The sequence below is a fragment of the Triticum aestivum genome, chromosome 7D (assembly GCF_018294505.1).
Source record: "Triticum aestivum cultivar Chinese Spring chromosome 7D, IWGSC CS RefSeq v2.1, whole genome shotgun sequence".
Taxonomy (NCBI): Eukaryota; Viridiplantae; Streptophyta; class Magnoliopsida; order Poales; family Poaceae; genus Triticum; species Triticum aestivum.
In genome coordinates this window covers 511,799,607-511,815,892 of record NC_057814.1, presented here as the reverse complement: position 1 = coordinate 511,815,892, position 16,286 = coordinate 511,799,607, and positions in this window count along the sequence as shown.

Genomic DNA, 16,286 nt, shown 5'->3' with positions numbered 1-16,286 from the left:
TTCAACACCCAGAATTAAAACTCCCATCACACGATCATCGATCTTTTGCCAAGACTTCCTTGCTGCATCATCATTTGGACTAGATGGATCATCTGTCAGATGAGAAACAAAACCAGTCGTCCTCAAGACAGTTCGGGCAGAAAATGCCCATTCCCTGTAGTTTGGACCATCAAGCTTGATATCTATGATCAAAGAACCAAATCCGAAATCATTTCTTGCCATAGTGGTGAGTGGCCAGCAGCTGGAAACACCCAATCTGATAGCAGCTGCAGGCAGCTGCAGGCAGCAACAAGAGAAGAGCCGCAGACAGCCACAAACAGGATCTGGATCTCACTGGATAGAAGGTGGAGCTTGTTGGATCTTGCTGGATAGAAGGGGGAACGCCTGGAGCTTGCTGTAAAGCAGGGAAGGCACCAAGAGCTTGCTGAAGATGACTGCTGGAGAGCAGGGGAAGTATTCTCACAGAGTAGCTGTGAGGACACACAGAGGAGCTGCTGGAGAGCATCTCCTACAGGTTGATGACGAAGATGGGATGGGGCAGCGATGTGGATGTCTCCTCACCAGACAGATCCGCCTGAATCACCTCACCGGCGTCGATTTCATGGGTGGCGGCTGGAAGAGGGACTAGGGTTTGGTCCTGGTCTGATACCATGTTAGGAAACGTGAGGAAGAGAGAATGACTGAACAGTTTTCTGTATTGAGGAGGAGAGAGATATATACAAGGTTACATGGGCCTGGGCCTCACTCTAGACTATGGGCCTGGGCCTGTACAAGACAAACACAACATATATACTTAACACTCCAATCTCCTTGGGTATTGCATAAGGATGCTTCCAGTGCAGCTCTCATGCTCGTGGTTTTTGAAACGGGGCAACAATGATTCAGATTTCAATGGTCATGACAAGCTCCTTCACAGCAAGCAGCGATTGGGTGCTCTAAGTACAACACTTCCAAGTAGTGTCTATATTCAGTTCGTGCAATTTTGGCCATTATTGTCTTTTGCTCCAGCTGCTATCACGATGCAATGGCAGTGGGACAAGCATCAATTGCAGGACAAAAATTTACAACATATTTTTATGTTGCCTCGTCCCCTTTCTGAACCAATATTATGTGAGGTTAATCATGGCTGGTATTTCGACACTCTCAAACTATTTGCGATTCAGGCTGTACAATTTGCAACAGAGATTCATTATTCAGATTCCAGTCTATTTGGTAGTGTATAATTCTCCCTTGGGCATAAACAAATGTTTTGCTGGACTCCAGATACGTCAGCTAGTGGCGACCACCTTGAGCAATTGTGGGATCCCGAAGGCCTTGCAAGCTATATATGCAGTACATGTGCATTGACTTCCCTGATGTATTACTTGTTTGCAGTCTGGCTTGCATATGCGACTCCTATATGCATCCAGTTGGGAATGGAGAAGCCAATGGCTAGCAGCGAACTAAAACAGGGGATGACCATCCATTTCTTGCCTGGAACATTGGACCTTGAATGCAGACTTGACAAGCTCATAGCAATACAGGGGTTCTTGCTGCCATTATATTGCCAGTCGGGCAAGTCCACGAGGAGCGGAAAAAACTGTGTGTGGGGCACACCTCATGGTCTAGGATGCTTCACAGTCGTCCAGGAAGGTTATGGGACTTCAGCTTCCAGTCGAGGCACTTTTCAAGGAGGGAAGGTTTTCATCACCAGTGTCGTTGCCGTCATCGTACAAGGCTCCATCCACCACAAGTACTATCTCAACTTCGATCAAGACTATGTTGGCAACGACCACTTCCGCGGTGCCTCTTGGGATGAAGTCACCATCGGCCACGGCCACTCCAACCTCATCGTTCAAGTCAACCCCGACTTCGACTACCATCAAGACTTCAAGCTAGTCAAGAAACGCCGCATGCAATGGGATCCTGGCGGCTCTCGGTGGTGTCGGCTTGGGGTCAAGCCGCATTTCAAGGAGGGGGGGGGTGTTAGGAGCCCTCCTACCATCACATGCTTGGGCTGGCCCCTTGGGCCAGCTAAACGGGCCTGGCCCATTCTGGAACGACCAAGGCGATAAGAGCCTGGGAGGAGGCGACGTCCAGGGCATCCAGTGGATCACGGCACGGAACGGCGGCGGCTCCTCTCTCTTTCCCCTACCTCCAGTTCTTCCCCTTCATCTCATTCGTGTATCCAGATCTTGTAATAGCTACTGTGATTGAGTACCTCTGTGAGACTACTACTAGTTCGTGTGCGAGATATCAAGGGGATCCTTACAATTTGCCTTGTGTTGGGCGGCGACTTCAGAATCTGCGCAACTAAAGCTCTGGCTTGTCCCGAGCACTGAACCTGTTAATAATCTTTTTCTTAAGGGAAACTTATTAATACTCATGTTTCATTGTTATTATTATGCAATGCTCTGGGTTCTGGCTCTTCTTTTTTCTTGCGGATTTGCTAATTCTCATCTACATGAGAATTAACAAAGCCTCATCAACAAAGGCTATATCTCGCCCCTGCACTCGCACTCTAGCGGACACAGGTTAGGCCAGGTAGCAGCGCCAGGTTGTAATTTTTTTTTGGGTCAGCTGTTCGTCGGCTTTTTGGTAGTTGGTTTTTCTTTGTTCCCCCTTTTTTTGTTTTCTACTTCTATTTTTCGTTTTCCCATTATTTATCTGTTCTGTTTTCCTCCTTTCCTTTTTCTTCTTCTTTACGTGTTTTTCATTTTTGTTTCTAGCTTTACTTTTAACTACATGAATATTTTTAAAATTAGAACGTTTCCTGTAAAATGTGTTGAACACTTTGTATTTAAAAAATGAGCATGGTGAATGTCCGTTGTGGTTTTTTAAAATGTTCATAGTGTATTTGAAAAGGGGCTAAAATGTATTCATCTTGTATTTTCAATTTTCATCGTGTTTTCAAAGAAGGTTAAGCATGCATATAAAACATATGCATCCGACATTGGGTTCTAACTGTTCAAGGGTGCACCTAAAGAATGTTCATTATGTATAAAAAAACTATTTCGCATATTAGAAAACATCCTCTATATTTAAGACATTGTTCATAATATTTTTCAGAAATCAAAAGGTCGTGTATTCAACAATGTTCGTCTTATATAAAAAAGATGCTCAATCACGCACTTAAATAAATCATCGTGTATTTTACAAAAAAAAGTGTTCAGGGTGTATTTAAAAACATTCATCATGTTTACTTTTAAAAATCGTTTTTTTCTATAATGAATTTTCTTATTAATAAATTCATCATGTATTTCAAAAAACATTTATCATGGTTTATAAGAAATGTCCGTCGTGAATTTGGAAATGTTCATCGTGTTTCAAAAACCATTTAAATTGTTTTCAAATCCATCATGTAATTGAAAGAAGTACGCAGTTACCATTTCATTCACTGAACATTGTTTTTAAATTTGGACCACTTATGAAAAAATCTTTTCACACTTTTTTTAAGTACATCAATATTTTTTCAAAACACGTGGACAATGTTTTAGGAAGTTCATGAACGTTTTAGAAATTAAGTTTTGATGTATATCTGACACATATTTTTGTATTTTACCTGAAGGAATAGAGAAAAAAATAAAAAATAAACGTCACGAAATGGAAGAGAACGTTGCACGCATGCTACACGAATCGCGTAGGCCCAGCCTATGTTCTGTGCGTCGTAGGCGAGCACTCCGCCCAGGCAACATTTAGCCCAATCCTAGTTTAGTCAATTGGTGTACGAACAACCAAATAAGAAAGTAAAGCTTCCTTGCCCACAAGAATCCACCACCATCCAACTCGTCAGCTCAAATTGATCCACCCCATAATACATTTGCACCCAAGACCAGTCGGACTCGCCGCCGAGACAAGCGCTTAAAAACATACACGCTCCGTTTCAGGTTGCCGCCGAGACAAAAAAAAGATACTCGTCGCCAAAATAAGCGTTGAGATAATGTTCATGTTTTTTTAAAATTTCATGAATCTGACGAACATTCGAGGATTTGGGAAATAATCACAAGTTTTAAAAAACACAGATTTCAGAAAAGAAGAAAGTGAAAAAGAAAAAAGAAAATGGAAAAGTAAAAAAAAAAGAGGCCGGCCCACTTCGAGTGGGCACCAGGTTTTGGGAACCTTCTAGTAGGTTCCCTTAACCGGGTTTTCCCTATTTTTTTATTTTTAACTTTTTCTTTACTTTTCTAATTTATTTTTCGTTTTTTGCTTACTTCTTTCTTTTCTTTAATTGCCTTTTTGTATTTCGTTTTTCTCATAAATTCAAAATTTCCAAAAACAGTTTAGGGTATGCTACAAAAAGTTCATCATGCATTATAAAAATGTTTATCGTATATTAGAATAGGTACAACGTATATACAAATGTTCACTGTGTTTTGAAAAAAAATCATTGTATATTACACAAATGTTTCATGTGTGTTCAAAAATTGTTCAACATATATACTATAAAAATCTCTTTACATAACATTATTACAAAAATTAGACATCACAACATATATCTGAAAGAATGTTAAACGTGCTTAGAAAATATTTTTGATGTAACCAAAAAAATACAACGTGTATAGAAAAAATGTTTTGATGTAGAAAAAAAATGTAAGACATGTATTTAAAACGTAGACATCAAAACATACATAAAAAAATGTAGACATCAAAACATACATAAGAAAAATGAGGATCATGCATTAAATATTACTTAACAAGTATAAAAGTTTCCCCCGTAACAAAAAATATAAAATCTATCTAAAAATAAAGTATACCTCAAAACATATATTTATAAAAATGTTAATTGTGTATTTAAAAATTATAAATGTATATTAAAATCTTTATTTGCATGAAAAAATAATGTGTATGAGAAAAATAGGCATCAAAACATATATTATAAAAATATGTATATCATGTATTTGAAAAATGGTAAGCATGTAAATGTTGACTTGTGTTCAACCATGAAAAAATAGAAGGAAAGGAAAAGCAAGAAGTCAAATTGAAAATCATCAAAAAGCAAATAGAAACAAATAAAATGAGAGAAACCCGAAGAAAAATAAAAATAAAAACTAAATAAAAACTGAAAAAGATAAGAAAACAGAAAAAAAAAACATGCAAAACAGTGAAAAATAGTGCTTCAGTACTAGGCCGGCCCAGTACTGTAGTGACCCAAAAAAGTTTCAGGCGAGGCCAACTTGCTATATGCGAGATATGAGGCCCGTTTTTATATTTTTGACATATATCTGAAACATTGCAATAACCGTACCTGTCACGGAAGCAAAACCGGCCCAGTATAGAAATAGTGCTTCAGTACTAGGTCCCCCACTTTTTTTCTTTTTCCTTTTATGTTTCTTTTTCTTTTTTTAGTTTTTTTCTATTTTCCCTTTTAATTTTACTCTTTTTAATTCGTGAACATTTTTTAAAATTCGGAATATTTTTGAAAATACTGAAGATTTTTTTTGAAAATCGTGAAATTATTGTGTACAAATTAATGAACACTTTTCTGAAATCGTTTACATTTTTTGTATTCATGAACATTTTATGAAATTCATTAAGAAGAAAGAGTTGCTCAGTTAATTAGGAAAAACCGAGCGAAAACCAGGTTGCCCAATTAATTATGGAGAACAGGGCAAAAAAAAAGTCACAACTGCTGAGCAACACACATAAGATACCTCATGCACATCCCTCCAAAGAGGGTCTCGCCGAGACACCACGAAGGCGTCATCGTCATCACTCTTTCCCTAGAGGCGCCATTGCCGTCCCTAGAACTGTTTTATTGACAATTCACAATGTTTTTGCAATTTTAGAACCAATCCCGAATTATTTTAGGACAGCGATAACTGGCACATGTGTGCCAGTTAGCAAAATTACCAAACGACCTGTAGAAGGCCTTGTTCCGCTCGATCGAACGAGCGTTTTCAACTCGGCTTGATTGTAGGAGTGTTGAAAACGCTTCCACCGATTTTCATCCTCCGAATTTTTATTTTCAAATCGGTTTTCTTATCACAATTGTTGAGCAGCACACATAAGATACCCCACACACATCCCTCTAAAGAGGGTCTCGCCGAGACAGCGCGGAGGCGTCATCGTCATCACTCTTTCCCTAGAGGCGCCATCGCCATCCCTAGAACTGTTTTATTGACAATTCACAATGTTTTGCAATTTTAGAACCAATCCAGAATTATTTTAGGACAACAATAACTGGCACATGTGTGCCAGTGAACAAAATTACCAAACGACCTGTAGAAGGCCTTGTTCCGCTCGATCGAATGAGCGTTTTCAACTTGGCTTGATTGTAGGAGTGTTGAAAAAGCTTCCATCGATTTTCATCCTCCCATTTTTTTTCAAATCGGTTTTCTTATCTCTCCCAGTTTTATGCTAGTTAATTTAAGTGGGAAGAAAAAGAAATAATAAAGCGCTTAAAACGAGACTTGAACTCAAATCTAATGCATGCCTACTATGACTAATAACCAACTCATCCACCTCAACTTGTTGTCTATAGTATGCAAACAACGGAATTTGAACCCTTCTTCTTTCTACCATGTCAACAAAAGCTTAATTTTAGGCTTGATAACTTTGGCCGAGTGATACTTCTTGAGCTTGCGTTGGTTTTCCCCTTGAAGAGGAATGGGTGATGCAGCAAAGTAGAGATAAGTATTTCCCTCAGTTTGAGAACCAAGGTATCAATCCAGTAGGAGACAACGCTCAAGTCACCGGATACCTGCACAAACAATCAAACAACTTGCACCCAACGCGATAAAGGGGTTGTCAATCCCTTCAGGGTCACTCGCAAAAGTGAGATCTGATAGAGATAGATAAAAGTAAACAAACGGTAAAGTAAATATTTTTGGTATTTTTAGTTTATAGATCGGAAAGTGCAAAAGTAATAGATCGTAAACTATTATAATGGAAGATAGACCCCGGGGCCATAGGTTTCACTAGAGGCTTCTCTCATGATAGCAAATAATACGGTGGATGAACAAATTACTGTCGAGCAATTGACAGAAACGCGCAAAGTTATCACGATATCTAAGGCAATGACTATGAATATAGGCATCACGTCCGTGTCAAGTAGACTGAAACGATTCTGCATCTACTACTATTACTCCACATATCGACCGCTATCCATCATGCATCTAGAGTATTAAGTTCATAAAGAACGGAGTAGCGCATTAAGCAAGATGATGATATAGAGGAATTAACTCAAGTAATATGATGAAAACCTCATCTTTTTATCCTCGATGGCAACAATACAATACGTGCCTTTATGCCCCTACTGTCACTGGGACATGACACCGCAAGGTTGAACCCAAAGCTAAGCACTTCTCCCATTGCAAGAAAAACCAATCTAGTTGGCCAAACCAAACCGATAGTTCGAAGAGAATTACAAAGATATCAAATCATGCATTAAAGAATTCAGAGGAGACTCAAATAATATTCATAGATAAGCTGATCATAAATCCACAGTTCATTGGATCTCGGCAAACACACCGCAAAAAAGTATTACATCGGATAGATCTCCAAGAACATCGAGGAGAACATGGTATTGAGAATCAAAGAGAGAGAAGAAGCCATATAGCTACCAGCTATGGACCCGTAGGTCTGAAGTAAACTACTCACGCTTCATCGGAAGGGCAATAGAGTTGATGTAGAAGCCCTCCGTGATCGAATTCCCCTCCGGCAGGGTGCCGGAAAAGTTCCCTAGATGGGATCTCACGGGTATAGAAGGTTGTGGCGGTGTAAAAGTGTTTTCGTGGATGCCTCTATTGGTTTGGGGATATATGGGAATATATTGGAACAGAAATTAGGCCAGGAGGTGCATGAGGGGCCCACAAGGGTGGAGGTGCGCCCTACCCCCCTGGGCGCACCTCCGTCCTTGTGGCCGCCTCGTGGCTCCTCCGACTTCATCTCCAAGTCTCCTGGTTGTCTTCTGGTCCAAGAAAAATTATCGCGAAGGTTTTATTCCGTTTGGACTTCATTTGGTATTCCTTTTCTGCGAAACTTAAAAACAGGGAAAAACACAGGAACCGGCACTGGGCTCTAGGTTAATAGATTAGTCCCAAAAATAATATTAAATAGCATATTAATGCATATAAAACATCCAAAACAGATAATATAATATCATGGAACAATAAAAAATTATAGATACGTTGGAGACGTATCAAGCATCCCCAAGCTTAACTCCTGCTCGTCCTCGAGTAGGTAAATGATAAAAACAGAATTTTTGATGTGGAATGCTACCTAACATATTTATCCATGTAATCTCTTTTATTGTGGCATGAATGTTCAGATCCGTAAGATTCAAAACAAAAGTTTAATATTGACATAAAAACAATAATACTTCAAGCATACTAACAAGGCAATTATGTCTTCTCAAAATAGCATGGCCAAAGAAAGCCTATCCCTACAAAATCATATAGTCTGGCTATGCTCCATCTTCATCACAAAAAATATTCAAATCATGCACAACCCCGATGACAAGCCAAGCAATTGTTTCATACTTTTGATGTTCTCAAACTTTTTCAACTTTCACGCAATACATGAGCGTGCGCCATGGACATAGCACTATAGGTGGAATAGAAGGTGGTTGTGGAGAAGACAAAAAGAAGGAGATAGTCTCACATCGACTAGGCGTATCAACGGGCTATGGAGATGCCCATCAATAGGTATCAATGTGAGTGAGTAGGGATTGCCATGCAACGAATGCACCATAGCTACAGGTTTATGAAAGCTCAAAAAGAAACTAAGTGGGTGTGCATCCAACTCGCTTGCTCACGAAGATCTAGGGCAATTTCGAGGAAGCCCATCATTGGGATATACAAGCCAAGTTCTATAATGAAAAATTCCCACTAGTATATGAAAGTGTCAACATAGGAGACTCTCTATCATGAAGATCATGGTGCTACTTTGAAGCACAACTGTGGTAAAAGGATAGTAACATTGCCCCTTCTCTCTTTTCTCTCATTTTTTTATTTGGGCCTTGTCTATTTATTTTTTGGCCTCTTTTTTCGTCCGGAGTCTCATCCGGACTTGTGCGGGAATCATAGTCTCCATCATCCTTTCCTCACATGAGACAATGCTCTAATAATGAAGATCATCACACTTTAATTTACTTACAACTCAAGAATTACAACTCGATACTTAGAACAAAATATGACTCTATATGAATGCCTCCGACGGTGTACCGGGATGTGCAATGAATCAAGAGCGACATGTATGAAAGAATTATGAAAGGTGGCTTTGCCACAAATACGATGTCAACTACACGATCATGCAAAGCAATATGACAATGATGATGCGTGTCATAATAAACGGAACGGTAGAAAGTTGCATGGCAATATATCTCGGAATGGCTATGGAAATGCCATAATAGGTAGGTATGGTGGCTGTTTTGAGGAAGCTTTATGGTGGGTTTATGGTACCGCCGAAAGTTGCGCGGTACTAGAGAGGCTAGCAAAGGTGGAAGGATGAGAGTGCGTATAATCCATGGACTCAACATTAATCATAAAGAACTCACATACTTATTGCAAAAATCTATTAGTTATCAAAACGAATTACTACGCGCATGCTCCTAGGGTGATAGATTGGTAAGAAAAGACCATCGCTCGTCCCCGACCACCACTCATAAGGAAGACAATCAATAAATAAATCATGCTCCGACTTCATCACATAACGGTTCACCATACGTGCATGCTACGGGAATCACAAACTTTAACACAAGTATTTCTCAAATTCACAATTACTTACTAGCATGACTCTAATATCACCATCTTTTTATCTCAAAACAATCATAAGGAATCAAACTTACAACACAAGACTCAACAGAAAATCTCATAAGCTCCGTTAGTATAAGAAAATAAATCACCACTTTTGGTATTGTTGTGAACTCATTTTTATTTATATTGGTGTAATATATACTGTATTCCAACTTTTCCATGGTTCATACCCCTCGATACTACCCATAGAATCATCAAAATAAGCAAACAACACATAGAAAACATAATCTGTCAAAAACAGAACAGTCTGTAGCAATCTGTAACTCTCGAATACTTCTGTAACTCCAAAAATTCTGAAAAATTAGGACGACCTAAGCAATTTGTTTATTAATCTTCTGCAAAAAGAATCAACTCAAAAGCGCGCTTCTGTAAAAATTGAGAATTATTTTCCTGGGCACAAAAGTTTCTGTTTTTCAGGAAGATCAAATCAACTATCATCATAAGCTATCCCAAAGATCTTACTTGGCACAAACACTAATTAAAACACAAAAACACATATAACCAGAGTTTATATGAAATATTTATTTGAAAACATCAAGGAAAAATATTGGGTTGTCTCCCAACGAGCGCTTTTCTTTAAAGCCTTTTAGCTAGGCATTGGTATTTTTACTGATGCTCTCACGAAATATAGCAATTGAAACACAAAGAGAGCATCATAAAACATATGAAAAACAAGTTTAAGTCTAACATGCTTCCTATGCATAGGAATTTTATAAGCAAACAAATTATCAAGACAAGCAAAAACCATCATATGCAAGTAAGAAGAAAGAAACAATGGCAATCTCAACATAACGAGAGGTAATTTTGTAACATGAAAATTTCTACAACCATAATTTCCTCTCTCATAATAATTACATGTAGGATCATAATCAAATTCAATAATATAACTATCACATAAAATTTTCTCTTCATGAACCACATGCATGCAAAGTTGACACTCTTCCGAAATAGTGGGATTATCATAAAATAAAGTCATGACCTCTCCGAACCCACTTTTATCAAAAATTTCATAAGATTGAATATTCTCCAAATGTGTGGGATCTAAAGTCAACACTCTTCCAGACCCACTTTCAATATTATTGCAAACATTATTATCAATCTCATATTCATCATGGGGCTTAAATAAACTTTCAAGATCATAAGAAGAATCACCCCAATCATGATCATTGCAACAAGTAGTAGACATAGCAAAATTAGCATCCCCAAGCTTAGGGTTTTGCATATCATTAACATAATTGACATTAATAGAATTTATAATAACATCATTGCAATCATGCTTTTCATTCAAAGATCTACCGTGAATCACTTCATAAATTTCTTCATCACAATTTCCAGATTCACGAATTTCAAGCAAAACTTTATAAAGATAATCTAGTGGACACTCACTAACAATTGGTTCATCATAATTGGATCTCTTAAAAAGATTAGAAAGTGGATGAGGATACATAAACTTTTAGCAAGCGAAGATGCAAGCAAAAATAAGGCACATGGTAACACAAGCAAACAAAAGATCGAACGGAAGAAGGGCGAAGGAAAAGGCAAATATTTTCAAAAATCGTTTTAGAAGCTGGGGAGAGGAAAACGAGAGGCGAATGGTGAATAATGTAATGCAAGAGATGAGAGTTTACGATGGGTACTTGGTATGTCTTGACTTGGCGTAGATCTCCCCGGCAACGGCGCTAGAAATTCTTCTTGCTACTTCTTGAGCTTGCGTTGGTTTTTTCCTTGAAGAGGAAAGGGTGATGCAGCAAAGTAGAGATAAGTATTTCTCTCAGTTTGAAAACCAAGGTATCAATCCAGTAGGAGACAACGCTCAAGTCACTAAATACCTGCACAAACAATCAAACAACTTGCACGCAACGCGATAGAGGGGTTGTCAATCCCTTCACGGTCACTCGCAAAAGTGAGATCTGATGGAGATAGATAAAAGTAAATATATTTGGCATTTTTGGTTTATAGATCGAAAAGTAAAAGATTGCAAAAGTAATAGATCGGAAACTAATATGATGGAAGATAGACCCAGGGGCCATAGGTTTCACTAGAGGCTTCTCTCATGATAGCAAATAATACGGCGGGTGAACAAATTACTGCCGAGCAATTGATAGAAAAGTGCAAAGTTATGACAATATCTAAGGCAATGATCATGAATATAGGCATCACGTCTGCGTCAAGTAGACCGAAATGATTCTGCATACTACTATTACTCCACACATCGACCGATGTCCATCATGCATCTAGAGTATTAAGTTCATAAAGAACAAAGTAACACATTAAGCAAGATGACATGATGTAGAGGAATTAACTCAAGCAATATGATGAAAACCCCATCTTTTTATCCTCGATGGCAACAATACAATATGTGCCTTGCTGCCCCTACTGTCACTGGGATAGGACACCGCAAGATTGAACCCAAAGCTAAGCACTTCTCCCATTGCAAGAAAAATCAATCTAGTTGGCCAAACCAAACCGATAGTTCGAAGAGAATTACAAAGATATCAAATCATGCATTAACGAATTCAGAGGAGGTTCAAATAATATTCTTAGATAAGCTGATCATAAATCCACAATTCATCGGATCTCGGAAAACACACCGCAAAAAAGTATTACATCGAATAGATCTCCAAGAACATCGAGGAGAACATGGTATTGAAAATCAAAGAGAGAGAGAAGAAGCCATCTAGCTACTAGCTATGGACTCGTAGGTCTGAAGTAAACTACTCACTCTTCATAGGAAGGGCAATAGAGTTGATGTAGAAGCCCTCCGTGATCGAATCCCCCTCCGGCAGGGTGCCGAAAAAGGTCCCTAGATGGGATCTCACGGGTACAAGTGGTTGCGGCAGTGGAAAAGTGTTTTCGTGGATGCCTCTGTTGGTTTGGGGATATATGGGAATATATAGGCATAGAAATTAGGTCAGGAGGTACACGTGGGGCCCACAAGGGTGGGGGCGCGCCTACCCCCTAGGAGCGCCCTCCGTCCTTGTGGCCGCCTCGTGGCTCCTCCGACTCCATCTCCAAGTCTCCTGGTTGTCTTCTGGTCCAAGAAAAATCATCACGAAAGTTTTATTCCGTTTGGTATTCCTTTTCTGCAAAACTCAAAAACAGGGAAAAACGGGAACTGACACTGGGCTCTAGGTTAATAGGTTAGTCCCAAAAATAATATAACATAGCATATTAATGCTGATACGTCTCCAACGTATCTATAATTTTCTATTGTTCCATGCTGTTTTATTATCATTTTTGGATGTTTTATAATCATTTTATAGTCATTCTATATCATTTTTTGGGACTAACCTATTGACATAGTGCCAAGTGCCAGTTGCTATTTTCTGCATGATTTTTACATCGCAGGAAAGCAATATCAGACGGAGTCCAAACGCAACGAAACTCCACGAAGATTTTTTATGGACCATAACACCCAAGATGGGCCAAAGCAGCACCTCGGGGGTGCCCCGAGGGAGGCACAACCCACCAGGGTGCGCCAGGGCCCCCTGGCATGCCCAGGTGGGTTGTGCCCTGGCGCGCCCAGGTGGGTTGTGCCTGTAGGGGAACGTAGCATGCAATTTCAAAAAAATTCCTACGATCACGCAATATCTATTTAGGAGATGCATAGCAATGAGAGGGGGAGAGTGTGTCTACGTACCCTCGTAGACCGAAAGCGGAAGCGTTAGCTTAACGCGGTTGATGTAGTCGAACGTCTTCGCGATCCAACCGATCAAGCACCGAACGTACGGCACCTCCGAGTTCAGCACACTTCAGCTCGATGACGTCCCTCAAACTCTTGATCCAGCAGAGGGTCGAGGGAGAGTTCTGTAATCATGATGGCGTGGTGATGGTGATGGTGAAGTGATCCGCGCAGGGCTTCGCCTAAGCACTATGTGAATATGACCGGAGGCGTAAACCGTGGAGGGGGGCGCCGCACACGGCTAACAATGTTTGTTGTGTGTTCTAGGCGCTCCCTCCCCACATATATATAGGTGGGAGGGGGAGGGGGACAGCCATGGGGCGCCCCAAGTACAAGGAATACTACTTGGGTGCCTCCTCCAATTCGGCCTCCCCCTTTCCTTATCTCCGGAGGGGGGAAGGAAAGAGGTGAGAGGGGAAAGGATGGGGGAATCCGATTCCCTCCATTTCCTTTCCTCTTCCCCTTTTCCTATCTCCACTTAGATCAGCCCATATGGGGGCACACCAGCCCACATGGGGCTAGTTTGTCCCGCCCTAGGCCCAATAAGGCCCATATCTTGGCCGGGGGGGGGGGGGTGCCCGGAACCCCTTCCGGTGACCCGATACGTACCCGGTACCCCAGAACACTTCCGGTGTCCGAATACTATCGTCCTATATATGAATCTTTACCTCTCGACCATTTCGAGACTCCTCGTCATGTACGTGATCTCATCCGGGACTCTGAACAACATTCGGTCACCAAATCACATAACTCATATAATACAAATCGTCATCGAACGTTAAGCGTGCGGACCCTACGGGTTCGAGAACTATGTAGACTCCGGTCAATAACCAATAGCGGAACCTGGATGCTCATATTGGTTCCTACATATTCTATGAAGATCTTTACCGGTCAAACCATAATGACAACATACGTTGTTCCCTTTGTCATCGGTATGTTACTTGCCTGAGATTCGATCGTCGGTATCATCATACCTAGTTCAATCTCGTTACTAGCAAGTCTCTTTACTCGTTCCGTAATGCATCATCCTGCAACTAACTCATTAGTCACATTGCTTGCAAGGCTTATAGTGATGATGTCGTGGTGGGCGCACGGCAGATGCCAAGGGATGGCTAAAGAGAGGAGGAGGCTCGAGGGCACTGGTGGGCTCCAGAGGCGAGGTCGGCATGAGCGAGCGCGGGACGCAAGACATACCCAGGTTTGGGGCTCTCCGGAGAGATAACACCCCTAGTCCTGCCAAGTGTGGTTTATATGTAACAGTACAGGGTTTCTCCTAGAGCTGTATGGAGGAAGAAGGAAGACAGGCCATGGCTTAGGCTGCTCCTCCTTGTGGTGTGTGTGTGTGCTACTGATGATCTGATCGCACGTATGCATGAGGGCTCCTGGGGGGTTTTATAGGTCAACCCCTAGGGGTACAATGGTAATGTTACAAGGTTGTAGGGCCGGGTCGTTAGTGTCTAGGAACCCGGTGCTGGGACCCGCCGGGTACCAGGACTCGCCGGGTTCCCCGGGCGTGGGACCCGCCGGGTACAGGTGCACTGTTGGCCGTCTTGTCGATCGTCAGGGAGTGCCCGGGTTGAGTCGGCTACAGTGGCTCTCCGTCAAGTCGTTGCTTGCTGGCGTCATGGGTGACGACGATTGCTCCGTGGCCACGCCAGCCCTGGTCAGCGGGTAGGTGGGGGGCACTGTTGCCACGCCCAGCTGACCAGAGGCATGGGCGGGGCACTGTTGCTTTAGTCATCAGTTGGTGGAGACTTGTCCCATCGTACGGCTGGGATGGGACGGCCGCTGACCCATGTCCGGGTTGGAGAACACGCCAAGGGTGGAGCTGGCTTGTTGGAGAAGTCTTGGTGCGCCAGGCTTGGCTGTCTTGAGCTGTTTGTTGGGGCCGAGTTGAGGAGTCCGGCCGGGTCGAGGATAAGGCCGGGTAGAGGGGCTTGGCTGGGTTGAGCAACCCGGCCAAGCGCGAGCCGGCTTGAGGGGCGATGCTGGCCCCGTCATTTTTGAAAAGGATCTGGGTTCCGTTGCCTGCCCGGGGTTCATCCCCCCGACAGTAGTCCCCGAAGCTGTGAAGGTCCGACGTCTTCGGATGGGAGGGCCTTCACAGTTTCCCCCTTTGAGGGAGGCAAATTTTGAGACCGCCGGGTCCGGCAACACCCACTGTGTGCCGGCTTTCGGAAGCCGGATCGCAGCATCCCGGCAGCAGCGGGAAACCGAGGAGTCCACCGAATCTTTGGGCTTCGCGCAGGCGCCACGTGGTGTCTGGGAGCCGGAGGGGCCTGGCAGGCCACGCGCGTGACGGGACAGGGCAACACGCAGGGGCCCACGGCCACGCGCCCTCGGCCCATGCACGCGGATTTATTGCGGCGTCCGCAAGTCGGTTGCCATTCTCAAGACAGTTATAGCGCGCATACGTGCGCAGTTATTGCGGGGAAGTGGGAAAGGCGAGCGCAAACGATCCCACTCCCCCACGTTTCGAACCGTGGCTTATAAATTGGGCCGAGGAGGGGGCGGCAGAAATCATTCTCGCTCGCGCCCCTTTGCCTTTTGCTTCCTTCCTCTGCTTCTTGCGACCGCCGCGCGCTGCGACGCCCGTTGCTTTGAGCAGAGCTTCGTCACCATCTTCTTCTTCTTTCTCCTGCATCTCTATCGATGGCGCTGCCATCGGGCTCGTGGATGGGCTCGACCGTCTCTCTCAAGGACATCACTTATCTCCGCACCACCAGGCGCCTGCCGGGGGAGACGGAGGTCGCCGCGCACGTGCCGCGGGGGGGAGCGGGAGCCGTGGCCCGAGGGCACGGAGCGCGTCGTCTTTTTCCCGCACTTCAAGCGCGGGTTCGGGCTTCCCGCGAGCGCCTTCTTCTGCGACT